Below are 19,586 nucleotides of genomic sequence, written 5' to 3' on the forward strand. Positions count from 1 at the left end.
TAACCTAACATCCATACTTTTGCCATGATAGGAGTCTGGAGTGACCTGAGAACGCACGCAATTCAGGGAGACAACGTGCATAAATCAAAAGGTGCTGGTTGGGATTCGAACCCAGGACCTTCCTGCTGCAAGGCAACAGTGCTAGTAAGCTGCCCACCACACAACCTATAGCTCTAATTGGCAAAAAAAAATCAAACAAAAAAAAAAACGTATTAGTAGAGACCATAACCTAAATGGGACATTTTCAAAACAACAGCCACGTTGGAGTTTGATCAGTGAGCCGATTCATGCGGTTAGAAACCTGTCAAACAAGCTGTCCTTTTAAGGTGGCAAACGTTGTTACAGGTTGCTTATAAGGAATTTCTTTCTGACAATCTCAAACGGGTTCTCCCAGATGTGGTTCAAACGATCCGAGTGCTTTGATGAAGCGGTTGGGTGGAGAGGAGCAACGTGTAAGTGCAGGAAATGATAGGCTGCCCAGCTCAAGGGATCCTAAATGACTGAAAAACAGAAAGCGACACCAGAAGGCCGTGGAACGAAAACGGCGAACTACCATTGGAACGGACAGAAGCGACACGACAAAGAAGTAGCAGACGATCAGCTCCAGGGTGATCGCAGAAGTGCTGCGGTTACGGTTGTTAGTGTTGTAACAATTTGATGCCAATGTGGAACCGAGCTGTCCATAAAAACTCCCAAGCCCTATTGTTGAAAAAGAGACGTGCTAAAGATATGATTTTTCCACAAAATTGACCAGCCTGAAGAGAACTGGAGCTAGATTTTATGGTCTGGTGAACACTGACTTGTTCGTTTGGGTCCAGTTTGTCAACGATTAACCTCAGATTACCTTCAAACACTGAACTCAAACCACTGTGAGGCACGGTGGCTCAAGTATGTTTCTCATGCTATGGGGTTGGCCTATTAATCACATATTTAGGTTCAGGTATCAATTTAATACATTAAAAATACTTCAACCTCTTAGAAATTGATGTTTCAAAAAAGATAGTCACTCCCAACACACCAGTTCACAAGCAACATCTTGGTCTGGGACCAAAACGATTATAGAGTGACCAGCCAAACCCCTGAACCTTTAATACAACAGAAAAGAGTTGACACCAAACTCTGCTTTTCAGGTAAAAGGAACTGCAGAGGGATTGGGGAATATGTTGCCCTCAACCGAAATGCCTGTTTACGGGTGCTAGAAGTCATATACTGTTTATATGACTGGTTATATAACTCAACTTTAGTTACACGATTCACATAAAAGCTAAATCTGTAGGCAAGTGTCAATGCTTGAGTTTGCACAATCAAAAGGAAGACCAAATGTCAGCATTTTTCCTTTACAATGTTCCAAGTGCATGAGAATAGAAAGCCTGCTATAAAGTTTTAGCTGGAAGGATTTTATTTGTTTTTTAATTAACTGTTAATATTTTTGAACAAACCTACATAGAACCTGTTACAGTTTCACATCTACTCCAAGAAATCTGTGTCGTTTCTCCTGGCTCGTTGTTAATCGCGGCTGAGCTGGACGTGTCATCGTGATCTTGACCCTGGGGCACGCCAAGACACCAGATGTCAAACAAAACGGATCAAGTCGCAACGCAGCCAATGACTAAACCTTGAATATGGGGAAGAATCTTATCAAATTTGTCACTCTGATTCAGAAAAAAACAACAACTCTTTCCAAGGCTGAGACGAGACATGGTCCGTGAAAGCCTTGGAGTATGAGAGGGAGGGGCAGCAGTCTTCCAACCCTAAACCATGGCACGCCTGGTGAGGAGAGAAAAACAAAATAACGCTGGGACTTAGCCAAATCTATCCCAAACCCACACAACAAATAGCTTTTCAGTTCCTTCTAACACAAAACTCACCGTCCGCCTCATAAAATAAAATGATAAGGATGGTAGTTTGGAGGAGTAAACATACCTTTAGTGTAAAGTTAATAATATATAGTTTTAATTCACACTTAAGCTTAATGCATTCACTTGAAAGATAAATGCACATTTATCACACTGAAGGGATAGATGCTCCATGCTTGTTTATACGAACTGGGTCATTTTACATTTCAATCTTATTTTAAAGGTTCTGGTTAATTCATTTTACCTGTAAACAACTCTACTTTTGGGCATTTAAATCCAAAACATCTCCAGCAATCAATATTAGTATGTAAAGAGCATTCTTTTTCATTGACAAGTACATTTTCTGAGATCGTTTTCTTGAATATTTCAGTTTCATGCGACTGTATAGCTTTCATTGCTTTAGAGATATTGAACGCCCTTGTAATGTGCTGCATTTTTTTTCCCTCTTTGCTTTTGCTTTAAAAATGAAGCTCTAATGCTTTCCCTTATTAAACACTGACAGGTTTTTCTCAAGTCAACTTTTTAAACACATTTCATCACTGTTGTTTAAAGGCCAGTCCTGGGGTGCTTTGGGTGTAAATTCAGATTCAATGCAGTTTTTGTTGGCAGATCTATGAAAAAAAAAACAAGGTATTTACGCCTCAAAGAAATAAAGATAAAGAAATAAAAGTTGTGGAGCGGCTCGTACATAGATGTGATCTTACCGCCATCTGGTGTCATGTTCTTGTAACTGCAAACTGCGTCGTTCAATGAATCCGACTTTAAAATGAGCACGTTTCCTTTTTTTTTTTTTTTTTTACCAGTTTTACAGCAGATTTCACCAGTTTTATTCAGACATTTGCAATCCATCATAACCCAGCATTGCAGAGCTTCTGCTGAATATGGCAAAGCCATTACCTACTTCCCTGTGCTTTGCTTAGTGCGGCATGTGGTGTTTTATCTGTTGTTTGTCATTAATAATAACAGTTGTAATAGATATTATTATTATAATAGTATTTTATTAACAGCAGGACAATGACTTACAGGACTATTTGAAGGTGCCAGATCTTGGAATAACAGCGCCCCCTTGCGCATGATCCGATTCCTGATACTTAACATGGCCACAAATTATTCATACATCTGCCTTTGGAAAAAAAAAAAAAAAAAGAAAGAAAAAAAGACAATCTAATGATCACTGTATTTAGGCAAAATGTGATTGCCCTTTTCACCAAGTTTTCTATGTAATTTTACCAGCTTCTTACTTCACAACAGTTATATTATAACAACAAATCCAAATCCCATCATGTCTTTAAACTTGTTTAATGAGTCTCTGAGGTGGTTTCACTGTCCTTGAAGATCTTCTAAAACCTGGCTCCTGTGCTTGAGGTGGTGTTGCAGCAGGCAGCCTCTCCGATGTGTGTTTCTGATGCTCAATTTACATAGCTCTGCATGCTGCTTAGCTGTGTCTAGCTCCTTCAAAGTGGGCGTATCATGCAAAAATCCACTTTTTAGCTCTTGAATACATTTTTATTGTGTGCTTGGACTTTCTAGGAGTGCAGAAAATTAGATTTTAGTCTGTCCAGGTGCTGCACAGATATCTTTGGATTCTCTTTGGGTCATATTTTTTCAAGCCATTCTGTTTTCTATTGCATTTTTCTTGAACAATTATGTCTCTTTAAGGGCAACATCACATGCTTTAATGTCTTCCTTTTCACAATCATTTAAATTACTCAGTTGTGGCCTATATAAAATGGAATTGCAATGCTTTGGTCTGAATTCCTCATTGTTGTTGACTCACAGCCCCCCTTTTACCCTTGTTTGGAGGTGCAACAAGCAAACATGCTCGCAGAATTAGCAATTGGTAAAGTTGGCTGTCCATGACCTTGTTTGGTAGCTCCGGAGCAAATACTGTAATGTAATTGTACAACAAAACATACAACACGTGGGTGGAGTCAACATAGCAACACCACCTTGCTATGTTGACAGCACCCACGTTGACGAGGTATGCAGTTGTAATAGAAAAGCACCTGTGTAGAACTGAATTAAGCGTCCCCGTGGCAAATCGAATCAAAGTGTTACCATGGAAAGGGGGCAGAATGCTGTGATTGTCTGCATCAAATGCAGCACTGAGATCTAACAGGGCAACAACAGACACAAGTCCGTTATCTGAGGACATGAGAAGATCATTAGTGACTTTCACCAGAGCTGTTTCAGTGCTCTGATGAGCTCTGAAGTCTGACTGAAACTCTTCAAACATATCATGTGTAAATGCTCACATACTTAATTAGCAACTATTGTCTTAAGAAGTTTAGAAGGAAGATTAGATAAAGGGTGTAATTTATTAAGTCATCTCAATCAAAAGGGGCTTTCTCAAGTAAAGGTTTAATTACAGCTACTTTAAAAGCTTGTGGTTCATATCCATTTACGAAGGATAGAACATCCTAGAATAAAATGGGGGCATTAATCAAAGGGAACACTTCCTCAAATGATCTGTTTGGGATCCGGCCTAACATAGAAGTTCAAGGTAGATGAAGCTAAAATTTTTAAACTGAAACTTCAACTCTCAACTCCAACGCTTTCTGCCTTACAGAGGATGAAATAATAATGTTTCATTTATAAATAATCCCATGAAGTTATTCCTACGGAGAGCTGAGAGAATGGATGGCTCAACAGACCCATGACTCTCTGTAAGGTTGGTAACTGTACAAGAAAATAAACCAAGGATTATATTTATTCTCCTCTATTAATCATAAAAAATACATTGTTCTAATTTTTCAAAGTTTTTTTTGTATACAGCAGATGTGTAGAGTACCATTTTTCTCTCCAATTTCCTATATTGCACCTTTAAGTGCGCAGCTCTGAATTAAATCAGGAAGCCAGCTTCCTTTGAATAATAATAATAATAATCACCTTCTTTTTCAAGGGGGCTACATTGGCTAATGTAACATGTCATGAGGAAGTAGCACTATCAACAAGAACATCAATTTGTTAAGGGGATTAAATGAAATTGCTGTGCTGTGCTGTGATAGTGAGGAAATTAAAAATGTAACAGATTATTTAAAAGTTGTTACAGCATTGTCTGATGATGGTCTGCTATAATGAAATTTTCTTTCTGGGGTTGAGAACCCTGTTATATTAAACTCAAAGGTCATTCCAAATTTGCACCATCCTGGTTGATCCAGGGCCAGGACATGACTTCATAGACACTTTTTTTTGCAGTTCTGTATTCTCAGATGTCCTTTGTAATATTTTTTTTCTCTTTTCAAAGGGTCGTAGACATAATTGGTTTGCTCACTTTGTCAATGATGCCATCCACAACTGATAGTTCAGCTCTGCAGCTCCAGTAAGTCACTGATTTAAGGTTTCTCATTGTTGCATTTTTGTCTGTTTCCTGTCTAATGAGCTCCAACTTTGTACCTGTTACAAGCAGTGCTTTCATCATCAAGTTGATGCAATCACATCACCATATATCTTGGATTTTGTTCTTTTACATTCACTGCTCTGAACAAATTGTCGGCTATGTACATCAGATCGCCTGCTGTATACGTGACATCAAGTGTATGGTGTTGGAGCTGGATCCTCGATCTTTGGATTTTCAGAGGACAGTCATTAAGTGTTTTTTTTTTTTTTTAAACAATGTGATCAGAGGTTTGTGATCTGTTGAAGCAATGATTGCTTGTCCTGAGATAAATTGAATAAAGTCATTCACAAGCATAGGTTATGCTCAATGGTTCTTTTTCAATTTGTGCATACCTAGTTTCTGCATCAGTCGTCAAATGTGATGTGCAAACCTTTTTTTTTTAAAAAAAGGTACTTTTAATCTGTCAAATGAGCATCATGGGAACGCATATTCTAATTAATTGAATATGACTGTAGTATGTTCATCAACATTTTTTTTAATCATTTGTAGTCTTTTAATTCTGTCCAACTCCTCTTTCAATGGGTTTTGAAGAGCAAAGGGCACTAGCGGGAGGGGTGAATGACTAGTTGGGACACTTTTATCTGATAGTGCATTCTCCTTTTAGACACTGTAAAGCCTACATTCTACATCGAAGAGTGACTCTTCATACTCATTCATTAGTTCATGACCGTGTATTTATTTTACTCGATCAACAGCAAGCACTCGTTTCACCAAGTCCAGTCTAGTTCAGGCAGATAATGGAAGTGTAGTTTGTACATTTTGTGTCACACTACAAATGTTAGAATGTACACTGTTTTTGTGGGTTTGTGGTATCCAATTTTCTTCTGTTATCTGTCACTACATCAATGTAGAATTCTTCATGGTCGCTCTCGTCCACAGAATAAATGTTGACTGAATCTCAGTCCTTGGCTCGCCTGACCCAGGTTAAATTCCAGCCTGTGGTCCTTTGCCGCACGTCTACACCCTCTCTCTCAGCCCCCCCTTCTTCTCTCAGCCAACCTTCAATATAAAAAAGGCCCACTTGTGCCACAAAAAAAGTCTTAAGAAAATGTAATAAAAAACAGCTGGTAAATATACATTTTAAAATGTAAAGATAACAAGCAGTCCCCAGTTTTGTCATGTAAACTATACAGGTGGGTTGGTAACCCCGTTTAGATTTACACTGTATTTTTTACTGAATAATTCTGGTAACCACAGCTGCCAAAGTATTTCGGTAAAAACAACACGCACGGTGTGTACATGCTCCAACTCTTGCCAACTGTCTTGTATTTTGTGCCAACTTTTGAGCCAACTTGAAGTATGCTGTTTAAGATGGTCTGTCCAAAGACAGTGGCAACTGCAGTAAAAGGTGATTCTACAAAGCATTGACTCAGGGGGTGTAAAAAAAAGATGCAAGCCACACTTTTCAGATTTTATTAAAAAAATGTTTTGAAAACCATATTTTTTCATTTAACTTCATAATTGTGCCCCATTTACTGGTTAGTTATTCATGTATGTCATGGTGCAGCCTTGCCTGCCTGTCTGCCGGTCTGCGACCCTTCCTGCATTAAGAACTTTCTCTGCTGTGCTGCCGGCTCCTCCTCAACCTAAGCATTCCAAGAACTCTCTTGCTGCTCCTCCTGGACCTCAGCGCCCTCTCGCCTGCCCTGTATGCTACCTGGCTCCCCAGCGTCTGCCTGGCTCTACAGCAACGCACCCGCAGCCCTCCAGCTCCTGCCCGTCCACCTGCTCCTGCCATCATCATCATCCTGCTCAGCCCGGTATAGACTGTTGGTCACTTCACCCACTCCGTCGCATCTCTAATAAAGCACTTAAACAAGCTCAGTGTGTGGCTGTGTTTTGGGTTCATCAGTACAAAGCGTGACAATTTAAAACCTGAATTTATTTAAGTTTGAGGTCGTAATGTAACAAAACGTGAAAAGGTTTGAGGGTTATGGATACTTTTTTTCCATGCAGTGTATCCAGACTATCAACAACGTGGCTTGTGTAGTGTAGTATTTAAATTATATATGTCACATGTAAAATAGCTTAACTGTATGCACTATTAATACATGAAAACATAAGAAATTTCAAGTGAAGCTCAAAAAACAGACATCTTGAAAAAATGCAGTATGTTAGAAATGTCTTATTCCTTCCGCAATGTGCTAAAAATAAAGATTCAAAAGTACCTACCTACATTACCAGGAGGGGATACAAATATTTTTATTTACAGAATACAGATAAATAAGCTTTAACTTGCTATCATAAGGAGGGCCAGAAGAAATATAAAGCATGCTCTCAGTGCTGTATCTGCTTTTCCACACAGTCTGTGGAGACATAAATGCAATGCAAAGAATGGACTTTAAAATGAGGGATGCAATTGGGACGGAAATAAAACTCAGTCTAAAGAAATATTAAAAGATCTCTACAAAGTTTGAAAAACTGTAGATCAAGATCACTTTAAATTAATACGAGGTCTGGCTGCTGAAAAGCTAATTATCAAGAAATCAATATTGTCATTGTATATATTTTGTGATGGAACATTGACAGTCGAGATCTCTAAGTTTTAGACTTAATAAATATGCATCAATAAGACCATAAGGAAATAAATAGATAAATAAAAGTATTAGAAATTCCTACAAGTTGGCTTAGCTTTAGGACTGTTGCCCTGAAGGAAGATGGCCCTGTTTCCTTCAGCATGGTTTCCATGTTCTCCCCATTTATGCGTCGGTTTTCTCTGGGTACTCTGGCTACCTCCATCAGTCCAAAAACATGAATGTTAGGTTGAATTTGTCTCTCTGAAATTCTTTAAAAAATTGCAGGTTGTGTATGCATCATTGTCTCTGTTGCCTTGTGATAGATGAGCAACCCACGAGCACTCAATTACTGCTGGAGACAGACCCATACCCTTCAGCAATCCAGCAAATAAGATAGACAGTGGATAGAAGCACATTAAAAATGTTGACATCTGAATATGTAAAAATCCTTGTTTTATTTCAGTATATTTTTTTTCTTTTTAAGTAGGGGAGAAAAACTGTAACTGAGTCAATAAAAAGAAAAGCTGTAGTCTACTTTAGAGTTGTGCACTGCCTCTAATAAACAGTAGATGGTGCTGGTGGTTTTTGGATATTCGTCCCCTACTTTGCTGAATGATTTTTGGCTCACTGATTTTGTTCAACAGATTTGATATGAGGTTTGACACTTTGTATGTTTCCTAATTTTTTTTTCATTAATTTGTACAGATTGCATTTGTTTATCGGATTATATCTGAAGATAATTTAAAGCAACAGATTGGAACATTAAAGGAGCATAGCGTAAGGTCCAAGATATTTGCAGACGTCTGCCCCTTCTGGCGATAACGTGAAATGACACCATTGCTGTGGACATGCATCGGAGAAGAGAAAAAGAATCTACCACTGCGGCTGCACAGGTCTTTTTTTTTAGAGGCATAATGTCTTCTGAGGTATTAAAGTTAACCCGTGTTCTCTCCATAATGCATTGATTAAGGTGAGGACTCAACAAAGAAGCCAGGTGCACAAGAGCATGCAGCGTGTAAGGTAAATATTTCTGGGGAAAAGTTGTCCACCATAACATGCTAACAAATCTGCTGTCTAATTTACTGGCTTTTTACAGTTTATATGTGTATTCACCTTGATGTGCAAATTTTGTTTTGTAACAGACGTAAAAGAGCCGTTTGGGAGTCAAGCTTACAAATGGCACAAAATGTTTGAGATGGATTTGCTAATATTATGCAGATTTCATACAGATTTGAGTGTGTAAATGAATTTTTAAACTTATTTTACATGTACATATTTTTACACGTCATATTCAATCATTATAAATATGAAAACTTAAATAATTTCCGTACAATTCATCAAGGGAAACACATCATCTTGATTAACTACACACAGACTGATGCTTTTAAGCCTTTATTGCTGTTCATCTTGATGATTTTCCCCTTACAACTAAACACAACATTTAACATGAAAATATTACACCAGACCAATAAAAAAAAACATTTTCATACAGAAATGTTGGCTTGATGAAAATTCTGTTTAACTCAAAAAGCTTATTTGTTTCTAATGGTACTTTTGAATCTGACAAGCCTCATCAGAACACTTATTTTAATTGGGTCGATGTGGCTTTATGTGTCTGTCACATTTTCACTATCTCAGCATTTTTTAACAAAGGAAAAGTATATTTCAACATAAATGTGGGCATTTGAAAATAAGTCGGGTTCTATTGGTCCATGTGAATCTTGGAGAAACTTGAATCCTGAGTGCTGCAATGCACAGCTATTCAAAGGCATCTTTGTACAAACTGTAAAGATTGCTCCTGGACATCCCATTAATCTTCTCTTCTTTGTTTAGGCTAAACAGATGTGTAGTCCTTGTAATCTGTTGTTTTACCCTCTAATAAGAAAGAAGCAAACACACAATCAAACTAAAGAGTGGAGACCTATGTGTTTAGTATAGAGACTAAACGCACAGGAGCAGAATCCCAGCAAACCTGGACACGTGGGCAGACTTTGGGTTTCTATGGGTGTTCAGTGAGACAGTGTGGCAAACCAACTCCTATGCCGGAGATTACTTGCATGGGCTTTGTCTTTAAACCCGTGCGGGATTTCCTGCTGGTAACTCATAACTGGATCTATGTAAAACCACCCAGTGCAAGTTTTCAGAAGGTTGTTGACTAAAGAGATTTCTTTGAGGATCCCACAGTGGGACCTGTTTGAACACTACCTACACAGGTCCTATGTGTGTCAGCTTGAGGGGGCCGGACAGGGTAAGGTCTTAATGTTGTAGCTGGCCTGGGCACCACGCCAAAGGTTGGGACACAAGCACACCTAAAGGGGAACAGCCGATTTAAAAAATGTGGGGACATCCTATGTTGTGGCAGCTGCCATGGGGTACTAGCTGGGCTTGGTGTGGGGACCCTAAACTTTGTGTCCTTGGGCAAAACACTAACTGAATTGCCTGTTATTGGTGGTCAGAGGGTCTGGTGGCGCCGTTGTATGGCAGCCTCGCCTCGCCTCTGTCAGTCTGCCCCAGTACAGCTGTGGCTGCTAACATAGCTCACCACCGTCAAGGTGTTTTAAAATCAGATTTTAAAATCAGACAAAAATGGATATCTGCATGAAATTGTTTTTCATTTGTTCTCGAATGTCTTTGGAACAGGAGATGATGTGTTTTTTATACATATAAATATATTTTACCCTACTTCACATTGCCAGACAAGCTCTTTTTAAATGATCCCTTAATTCTACAGGTAGGTTTGGCAAGTGAAATTGAAGTCAGGCATCCAGAAATGTGGTCAATATTGGTTAATTCATGTTTAAATCACCGAATGGGTATAATTTAATTTTTTTTAATACATAAAGTCAGTTTGAATGGCATTTTTGGAGCTTAACAAAAGGAACTAATATTTTGAAAAGTGCATTTTCTTGTATTTACTCAGGCTATCTTTGTCTGATATTAAAATCTGTTTGACTTTCTGAAAAAAGTTGATCACAGAAGTAAAAACAAAATAAATTTGTAAGGGGGCAAAGTCCTCTTTTACAGCACTTTAATATTGTTTAATGCAGGTGATATTGGTTATATTGCTGTGCATCCAAAACTTTGTTGTAACAAAATAATATATTGAAAAAGACTATGTGAGTCAAACTCGATCTATTTTTCTACAAGCAATGGAAATTAAAAATAAACCAGGTTCAAGTGTGACAGCAGATTTACTATCAAAATTTACCTCAAAGACTTCCAGTTTTTGTTTCGCTGAGCAGAGACAAGCTGAACAGGCCATTTAATACTTTCCCAAAGCAGAGCATGGTCGAACAAAGTAATAAGAGCGGCTGATTTTGCGTAAGTGTGCCTCAAATCTATTTTCTGTTATAGATTTCAAAGACGTTCAGGAATTCAGTTTCCTATCGACGCAGAGATTATTTTGAATATATCAGTTGTTGAACATAAATTACTAATGAAGTTATGAAACCCATAAATGCAAACTCAAAAGTCTGGTGGGTGTTTTCTTTTCTCCCTTTGCAGTGCAATCTGAGTCAGTTCCAGGCGAGGAAACCACGCTCAGGAGAACAGGAAGCAGTTGCACATTAAGAGCTTTTAGTAGAGGTCTGCTTCTTTTAGACAAGACCTATTAACTCAGGAATCCCAAAAAAACGGAAGGAAACAAGGCCAGGGTATGTCCGGCCCTGGTGAAAGTTTGTCCAGGTGGCACCGTTCACTGAACAGCTTCATCCATTCATGCTTTTGAAAAAACGAGTGTTCTCGGCATTTCTCAGCTGTTCTGGAGACGTTAAACTGTTAATCCTCTATCAAGCAGATTCAGCGCCTTCCACAAGTATTCAACCCCTTTTGGCATTTTTCATGTTCCGTGGCCCCACAACCTGGAATTAAAATGGATTGTTTGAGAGTTTGTACTATTTCATGGTACAGAACATGCCTTAAACTTTAAATATGTTTTTATTTTTATTTTGAAGCACACACACACAGACACACAAAGAAGAAAAAACGGACAAAATAACAGAAAACCTCAGCGTACGTGACTACTCACTCCCACCTTACTTTTTAGAGCCACCAGTTGAGGCAATTTTAGCTGCAAGTGCCTTTTGATAAGTCTATGAGTTTGCAGCATCTTGTCACAGGGCTGTTTGCCCATTCCTCAAGGCTAAACCGCTCCAGCTCCTTCTTGGATGTTGCTTTTGCTTGTGAACAGCGACCTTCAAGTCTGACCACAGATTCTCAATGGAACTGAGGTTGTGACCTTCCAACACATTTAAATCCTTCCCCTTAAAGCTATAGTTGGTAATCCTGTTCAGAAACACTTTTTGTCATACTGGGTAAAATCATCCTTACATCCTGAAAGTAGTAAATACATTATGTATTCACCAAAAAGGAGGTCTCTTTGGGAGTAGCAGGCCGGTAAAAACTATAACCAATCTCTACTGTTTGGTCCGAAGGGCAGGGATTTGTCAGAGTTTTGCTCCTACAAACTCATTCCTCTCTGTCCCACAAGTTCCGGGGGTATCGCCTTATCTATTGGTCGCAAGTCCATTTCAGAGCAGCAGAAAGACACACAGGACAAATGACCATGCACACTCACACACCTAGGGGCCAATTAACCTCACAGTCATGCTTTTGGACTGTGGGAGGAAGCAGGAGTCTATTCTATACATTGAAACACAAAAAGGAATCTGTTCAGAGATAGGTAAAATTAGATATAAACCAGCAGAAGTAGTAATAAATAGTTGATATCAGTATCTTTTATTACACTCTATTAGCGCAGCAGGTGGCGTTCTTGTTGTATTTTCAACTGATATCTTGGAGACCTACAATACACCTTAAAGGTATAGTGGACAATCTTTTTTCGGCTTTGAGTTCCAGGGGGCTCATCTATTGGTTGTTCCATATACCAGTCATTCTGATGTGCTCACGTAGCGGAAGTGACGTGAGCTAAATACAACTTTATTAGTATTCTTAGGACGATTGGTCTGCTGTAAGGTGAATAACTGTCCCAGTTTCAAATCACAGGCAGACTGACAGGTTTTGCCTAAGAACATCCCCTGCCTTTAGCATTATTCATCGTTCCCACAACTTAGACCAGTTTCCCAGTCCCTGGTGCTGAAACCTTCTGCCACCACCACTGTGGGCATAAAATGTGTTGGATTTGCACCAGACACAGCGTTTTCCTTTGTGGCTGTGAAATTCAATTTCCTCTATACTATCAGACAATAATACCCAAATAATACAGAAAGAACAAACAGAAACCACAAGTTAAATCCACAAGGTAAAAATAAACAAATGCTAAAGGAGAAATAAAAAGAAGCATAAATCAAAAATTATGATAAAATCAAAACACAAACACTCAAGAATCATAACAATAATGAGCCTAAACATAAATCAAAACAAGTTTTCGTATGGCATCCTTGTAAGCTGGGACTGTGTCAGGAAACTAACCAATTAGCATGAAATCTGCCATTCCTGTTAATAAGAGTGGGAAAAAAAAATATTCCTGAAGCTTGTTGATGGCAACAAAAGCCGTGGTTTTCTGCAACTTTCAAAAGCACATTTGACTTAATGTTCAAGTCATAATACATTTTTTCATCTTTTAAGGAAGTACAAAATCCAATTTAAATGTGTACAGTCCATTCCTGTTTTTGAAATGTATTAAGGTTATTTGCCTCTAAAAAAAAAGAGCAGTTCAAATGAATTATTAAATGTGAAGAAGTAACGGAAAACAAATGACAATGATGACAATGTATGAAAGCGTCAGTAAATATACAGTTTATTAAAATACGAGGAATCATTTATCATCCAAGGGTACAATACTTTTTATGTCATTGTAAGAATGTTGCAGAGAACAAAAAGTAAAACTCCTCGCAATAACAGAAGGATTAGTGATTATGCGTTGGGTGTTCGGGTCAGAGAGTCCTGGCACGCAACTTCTTCCAAACATCCATCTAACATAAAACATCCTGTTGGGGCTGAAGAATAGGATTGCCTTGTAATTTCTTTGTTTCCTGCTGTCAGCTGAAGGATGCAGGCTGACACCCATCCCTTCCTCATAATGGGGTGGAGAAGGGCCATTTCCTTCCTCATGAGGTGACTTGCAGGACATGGACATGGGTGCGGCAGGTAGTCACCATAGTAGTTCTGGGAGGAGATGGTAAGAGAGGAGGCAAAGATTTTTTTACAGAGAACCCAGGCACTGAAAAAAGTTTCATGATTCACGGCTGTTTGTGTTTTGGTTCTTGTATTTGCATTAAGATCATGTTAGTGTCTTGCTATATTCGTTAATTCCTTTGTATAGAGTCTCTTAGTACTTTCTTGTGACCTCTTCTGTGCATTTTGGTTAGTCCCCTATGATGGTACGGTCCTCAGCTTTGGTTAGTTAGATTTAGGTTTTTGTTTCCATTCAGTTTCTCCAGCACTCGTTATTCGACCTTTTCTCAGTCCCTAAGGTTCTCCCCTAGCTGCTCTGCATTCTGTCGATTGTACTCCCCTGGGTCCCATGTTACTCATCACTTCTCCACAGTATATGAGTGTATCACTCTCAGACATTCACTGGTGGATTCTACTGTTGTCCTGATTCCAGTCTTATGTTTTGTAAGTCCATTTTTTTTGTCAACAAATGTTTGATCTCCATCGTGTGTCTGCCTGTCGTCTTCCTGCGTGGGTTCTCACCAACCAATCAGTTACTTGACAAATTCAGTGAATGTTTGAATACCTGCTGTTTTAGCAGAGTTGTTTTGTTTGTTCTTGTGAATAGTCTGTTGTTTTCTATGCATACCTATAGATAAATGTTTTGTACATTGTTTAAATCACCCTACTTAATTGTATATTTCTTTAACCGGAGTGTAAATTTTTGAATAACTGTACAGAGGCAAAAAAAAATTCTAATAAAGCCCTACATTTTAACTCCATACGGCAAACTGTGGAGCAGATCAGACAGTCTCGTCTCCCATCTCTGCCTCTGTCACATACATGATATCACATATCTTTGCCATATAGCATATGGATATACAGTAATTTATGGGAACTGACACGCTCCACTGCTCTGTACGTGTAGAAGGCAGTGGATATTTAAAAACTTAAATATGTGACCTAGTAAAAGGGAAGTAACATCAAAACATTATTTAAAACCACATTTAATTTCGAAAAATATCTTTGCTTAAAATAAGCAGCCCCTGTTATGACTGACACTGCTCAAAGACAACAACAGATGAGTCCACCAGCCAAGTAAATCACAGGCTGTCCTTTATGGTCATGAATCAGCAGGTTGAAAGTGCACAGTAACAGTCATTTTCAGACATCAGCAAGTTACTTTAAAATACCCAAGATCAGGAAGGAAACAATGACCTCAAAAGATAACTGACAGCAAAATCCTTAAATGTCAAGGAGCAGTACACTCAATGGTTCTCCTATAAAAGGGTTCCAGTTATGATAATATCTATGTGTCTTAGTATTCAGATTGATGTTGTGGTATACAAAGAGAGAAGTACGGGCACTTGTTAAACCACGGAGGAATTTACAGTGTGACGAGAAGCCTCAAGCCATCTTATTTTCAGGAACATTTTTATGAGAAGCATCCAAAACGCAGAGCGGTCCGCTTATGGACCACACGTAACAGAATCCTCTGCTTTACCTAATGGGTCTATTTAGACAGCCATTATATTGGAAACCAAACATATCTAAATAGCCAAGCAAAAAAAAAAAAAAAAAAATGGGGTGATGTTTTGCATTTCTTTAAACTGATTTAATTTAAGATCTAGGAATACAGGCAAAAGAACCAAACCCTTTGGTTTGCATTCAGAGATTTAGACTAGCCTCTTACCTGTCCTGTAAAACATATGAAATCAATCCTGAACCTTACAGTGCTATTTTGTAGTTTCTTACTTTGCCGCATATCCAGGAGTATTTTAAATTTGTTCTGCATTTCTTTGCTCTTATATCTATGATCAAAATCCACTGGAAACTTACGTAAGTCATGAGTCCCACTAAAAGTAAACAGAGTCCAACAGGAAATAATTTAATTCAAATATAATAACAACTGGTTGTTTAACCTTTATTTCACCTGGAAAATCCCGTTGAGATTAAGAATATCTTTTACCAAAGAATCTTGATCTAGACAGACAGCAGCGCACAGAGTTGCATGATAATCACAACAAAACCGAATAAAAGAAGAAAAAAAAGCTTCTCAAATAGATTAATACAAACACATTTACATGCAAATGACTTCCTCTAAAGATCTTTAAGTGCAACCTTAAAACCATTCATGTACAGCCGCAGAGTTATATACTACCTTTTGTTAGTTCGTTATATTATTTTCAAATTTATACTATAATTATAATTTAAAGAAATGTGAAAAAAGTCCAATGAATATTAATACTTAAGCAAGGCTCTGTATTCATACCCAATCACAGCGCTACAGACATCCCAAGTTTGAACATGGTGAGATGACGTCTATATAAACGGAAAGCTCACCCAGCCTGACATGCTTTAGATGCTTCTGGTGTTACCAGAGCCGGCACTGGTAAAGGGCAGCGGCATTCCAAAATCCATCAGCATTAAATACAAAAGCACCAGTGTTGGTAGCAATTTGGGATCTCAAAACAATACATCTATTTTATTAATGGGACTATGTTCTCTCTCTCTGTCATTTACATGAACAGCTGTGATCTCTGCTATTTACTGGGAAGCGTCACTTGAGGAATTTCATGCAAGTGGGTGTGTCTGTTTGGGAGAAGATGTTATGCCAAGCGGCCAGCACCTTCCTCTTTAGCATGTCCAGAAAATAGCTGCCCAGCCCCTCTCTGTCTCTTGGTCACGTGCGCGCTCGTGGCCTCCGTCTCTCATTTCAAACACAAACATTGGCCAGATATGGCCGTGCAAAGTTTCCACTCCATTGTGTGCAGGTTTAAATAAAGGCATCCACCAAAGTTTTTTTCGGTCTCGTCACACTTTCTCTTACAGGACAAACTGCTTTAGGGTTCAAACTGAGTCTAAAGCAAGAGCAGATTGGAAAGAAATCTGTTTCTTTTTCTTGAAGAGCATTGTTTTAGCTGTGACATCACCATGCAAATCTTTTAAAGATAAGCATGCAAGGTGTTTAGATGACAAATCTGATTTTAATAGATATTTCCCGTAGTTTCAACTTGATCTTAAGTTGGAGAGAAAAGTTTATTCTGGAATTAGCAGGAATGTATTGTTAGAAGTGTACATTAAATATGTATATAATATATATATATATATATATATATATATATATATATATATATATATATATATATAAAAGATTTGTTTCACTCTGAACAGATTTTGTAAAAAAGAAATAAAGAAAAAAAAAGAAAAGAAAGTATGGTTGGAGTATCTATTGAAGTGCTGACTAAGGCACTAAAATATGATTCAGTTGCAACCCAGGACATCTGATGTTTGTTTAAATACCTGTGCTTGTGCAAATGAAGCAGTATAAGCAACAGAGGCGGTACAGTAAATACACAGTAATTATAGGGTATAGCTCAGAGGACCCTGTCACTTCTATTTACATGCAGACTTTGGGAATTTGCAAGGTCAAATCTTGGAGTTATGAAATTCAATTTTTAAGACATTCTTTCCCAGCCACGTTTTAGCTGAACTTGAGATGAACTGCAACAGCAAATCCAGATCACAAAGTAGAGATCCCAATGCCTTTTCCTTTCACTTTGAATGGACATTTAATTCAGTTTGCACTTTTAATTATGGCTCTTCACTTCTGCTTGTGAACACATACTTCATCTTCTACCTACACTGTATGTATCTACTTGTTTTGTAAAATGACACATCACTGCAAAGACAAGTTTATCATCTAACCGAGTTGACTCAAATCTTTGTGCAACAGTAAGCAAGTTCAACAACAAAACGTAACATAGAGGCTTACCTTTTATGTAAAGTCAGTTACTTCTGCTGAACAACCTGAAAAGAAATAGTATCCTTTAAACACAGATTTATTGCATTTAATCCTTATCGCCAGTTAGCCTTTAATTGTGGACTTCCTTAGTGCTGATTTTTATATCATTAGATTTCATTATAGTTAGAGGACAGAGGAATTATAATTGGGTACATCAAGGCTGAGCGACATCATGTGACTATCGTCTCATCGCTGTTGAAACAATGCGAGTCTTTGTCCGTCTTCATGTGAGCTGCCGACCTTTCTGCTCCTTATTACTGCCAGGTATCTCCAACTCAGTCAGCTCCCAAGTCTCAATATCAAAGTCTTTTTTCCCTTAACAGAGGATGGCATGTCCCCATTTCTGTTTTTCTCTTCAGCTTATCAAATAATGTCCATTGAATATAAGGGCTTACTCTTCAAACACAATTTTGTCTGCTTTAAAAAGCTTCCTCTCTGAGTGCCATGTCTTCAGGTATAGATAATGGAGGACCCACAGAATAACAGTCCACAACTGCATCATCAGCCAATACTTATTTTAGCGTTTCTTCATTTTTGCCTTGCTTTTCAGCTGCCATATTGACAAACTTCTCAGTCCAGTATCAGGGACTTAAGTGTGTGAACGTTGACAGGAAAATGCATTTCTGGACATAAGCGCACAGTAGAAAACGTTCCAATATAACATAATCGTCAGCCTGTAAATCTATTTTTGATCAGTACATTAAGATAAAAAAGTTGCATTTGATTTAAGGCAGGGCAAGTTTACATTTGTGTAGCACTATTCATATACAAGGTATTTGAAACTGCTATACAGGAAAATAGATTACTAAAAAATAAAGACATTTACTTTAAAACAATACATTAAAAGAAAAGCTATATTGTTTTAGCATCACAGAAAAATAACAAAATAGTAGAATCAAACTTTTAAATAATTTGTTGCCGAATTGAGGAGCTGAAAAACTAAATGCTGCCTCTTTACTACTGGTCCTGGGATCAATGATGCTGCATTCCATTTGCCTCGCAGAGCAAGAATATGAGCTGGTAATGGGGTAAACCCAAGTAAAAGTGTTCCATTTAGTAGAGTCGGAGAAGTCGGGGTTCCAAAATAAAAAAAAATAAAAACAGTTTTGGATTCTAACAAAAGGATGGCTAGAAAAGCTGTTTTTTTGTTTGTAGTAACTCTTATAAACGTCCTTTAAAGCTATACTTTTCACATGCAAACACCAATTTTAATTTGTTTGATTTAGAGTTGCATCCGCTACATGTAACATTGATTTTAGATCAATTCTTACAAGTGCCTTGTAAAATAAACATGTCTCATCACAGCTTACTGCTGTTGATGCGAGGAGCTGCCTTATTGGATCCGACAATCGGCCTTAAAAAATGCTCTGACTTTCAGAGGGGAAAGTCTGACATTAGATTTTGCCAATTGGATGCCAGTATTGGAATTTAACATGAATGTGCATGTCTCAGATGACTTAAAGGGGTCATATCATGCTTTTGGTAGCAATTTACATTAACATACACAAAATCTGATGAACTACTAGGAAACACCCTGAGAACTAATTATGTACTAATGGGTAGTTAACCAGTACTTACTGGGGAACACACAACTCAGTCTATTTAGGGACTACTGTCTATTACCTGGGAAACAAAGAGGATCTAATCAGGAACTAATGGACAGATGCCAAGGAAACCAAAGAGGAAAGAACCAGGAGCTGATGGGATGCATGTCATTTTAAACAGGAAAACATACATTAAGATGGTAACACAGGGCCAACAGTTTGCATTTAAATTGCATATCTTCAAAGTTAAAGTATGATTGTTTTTTTTTACATATTATTACTACTTGCACAAGAATCATTGGTACAATACATAAAAGAACGATGGAAAAAAGTCCGGAAAAACAAATATTT

Source organism: Fundulus heteroclitus, chromosome 10, assembly GCF_011125445.2.
Source record: "Fundulus heteroclitus isolate FHET01 chromosome 10, MU-UCD_Fhet_4.1, whole genome shotgun sequence".
NCBI lineage: Eukaryota > Metazoa > Chordata > Actinopteri > Cyprinodontiformes > Fundulidae > Fundulus > Fundulus heteroclitus.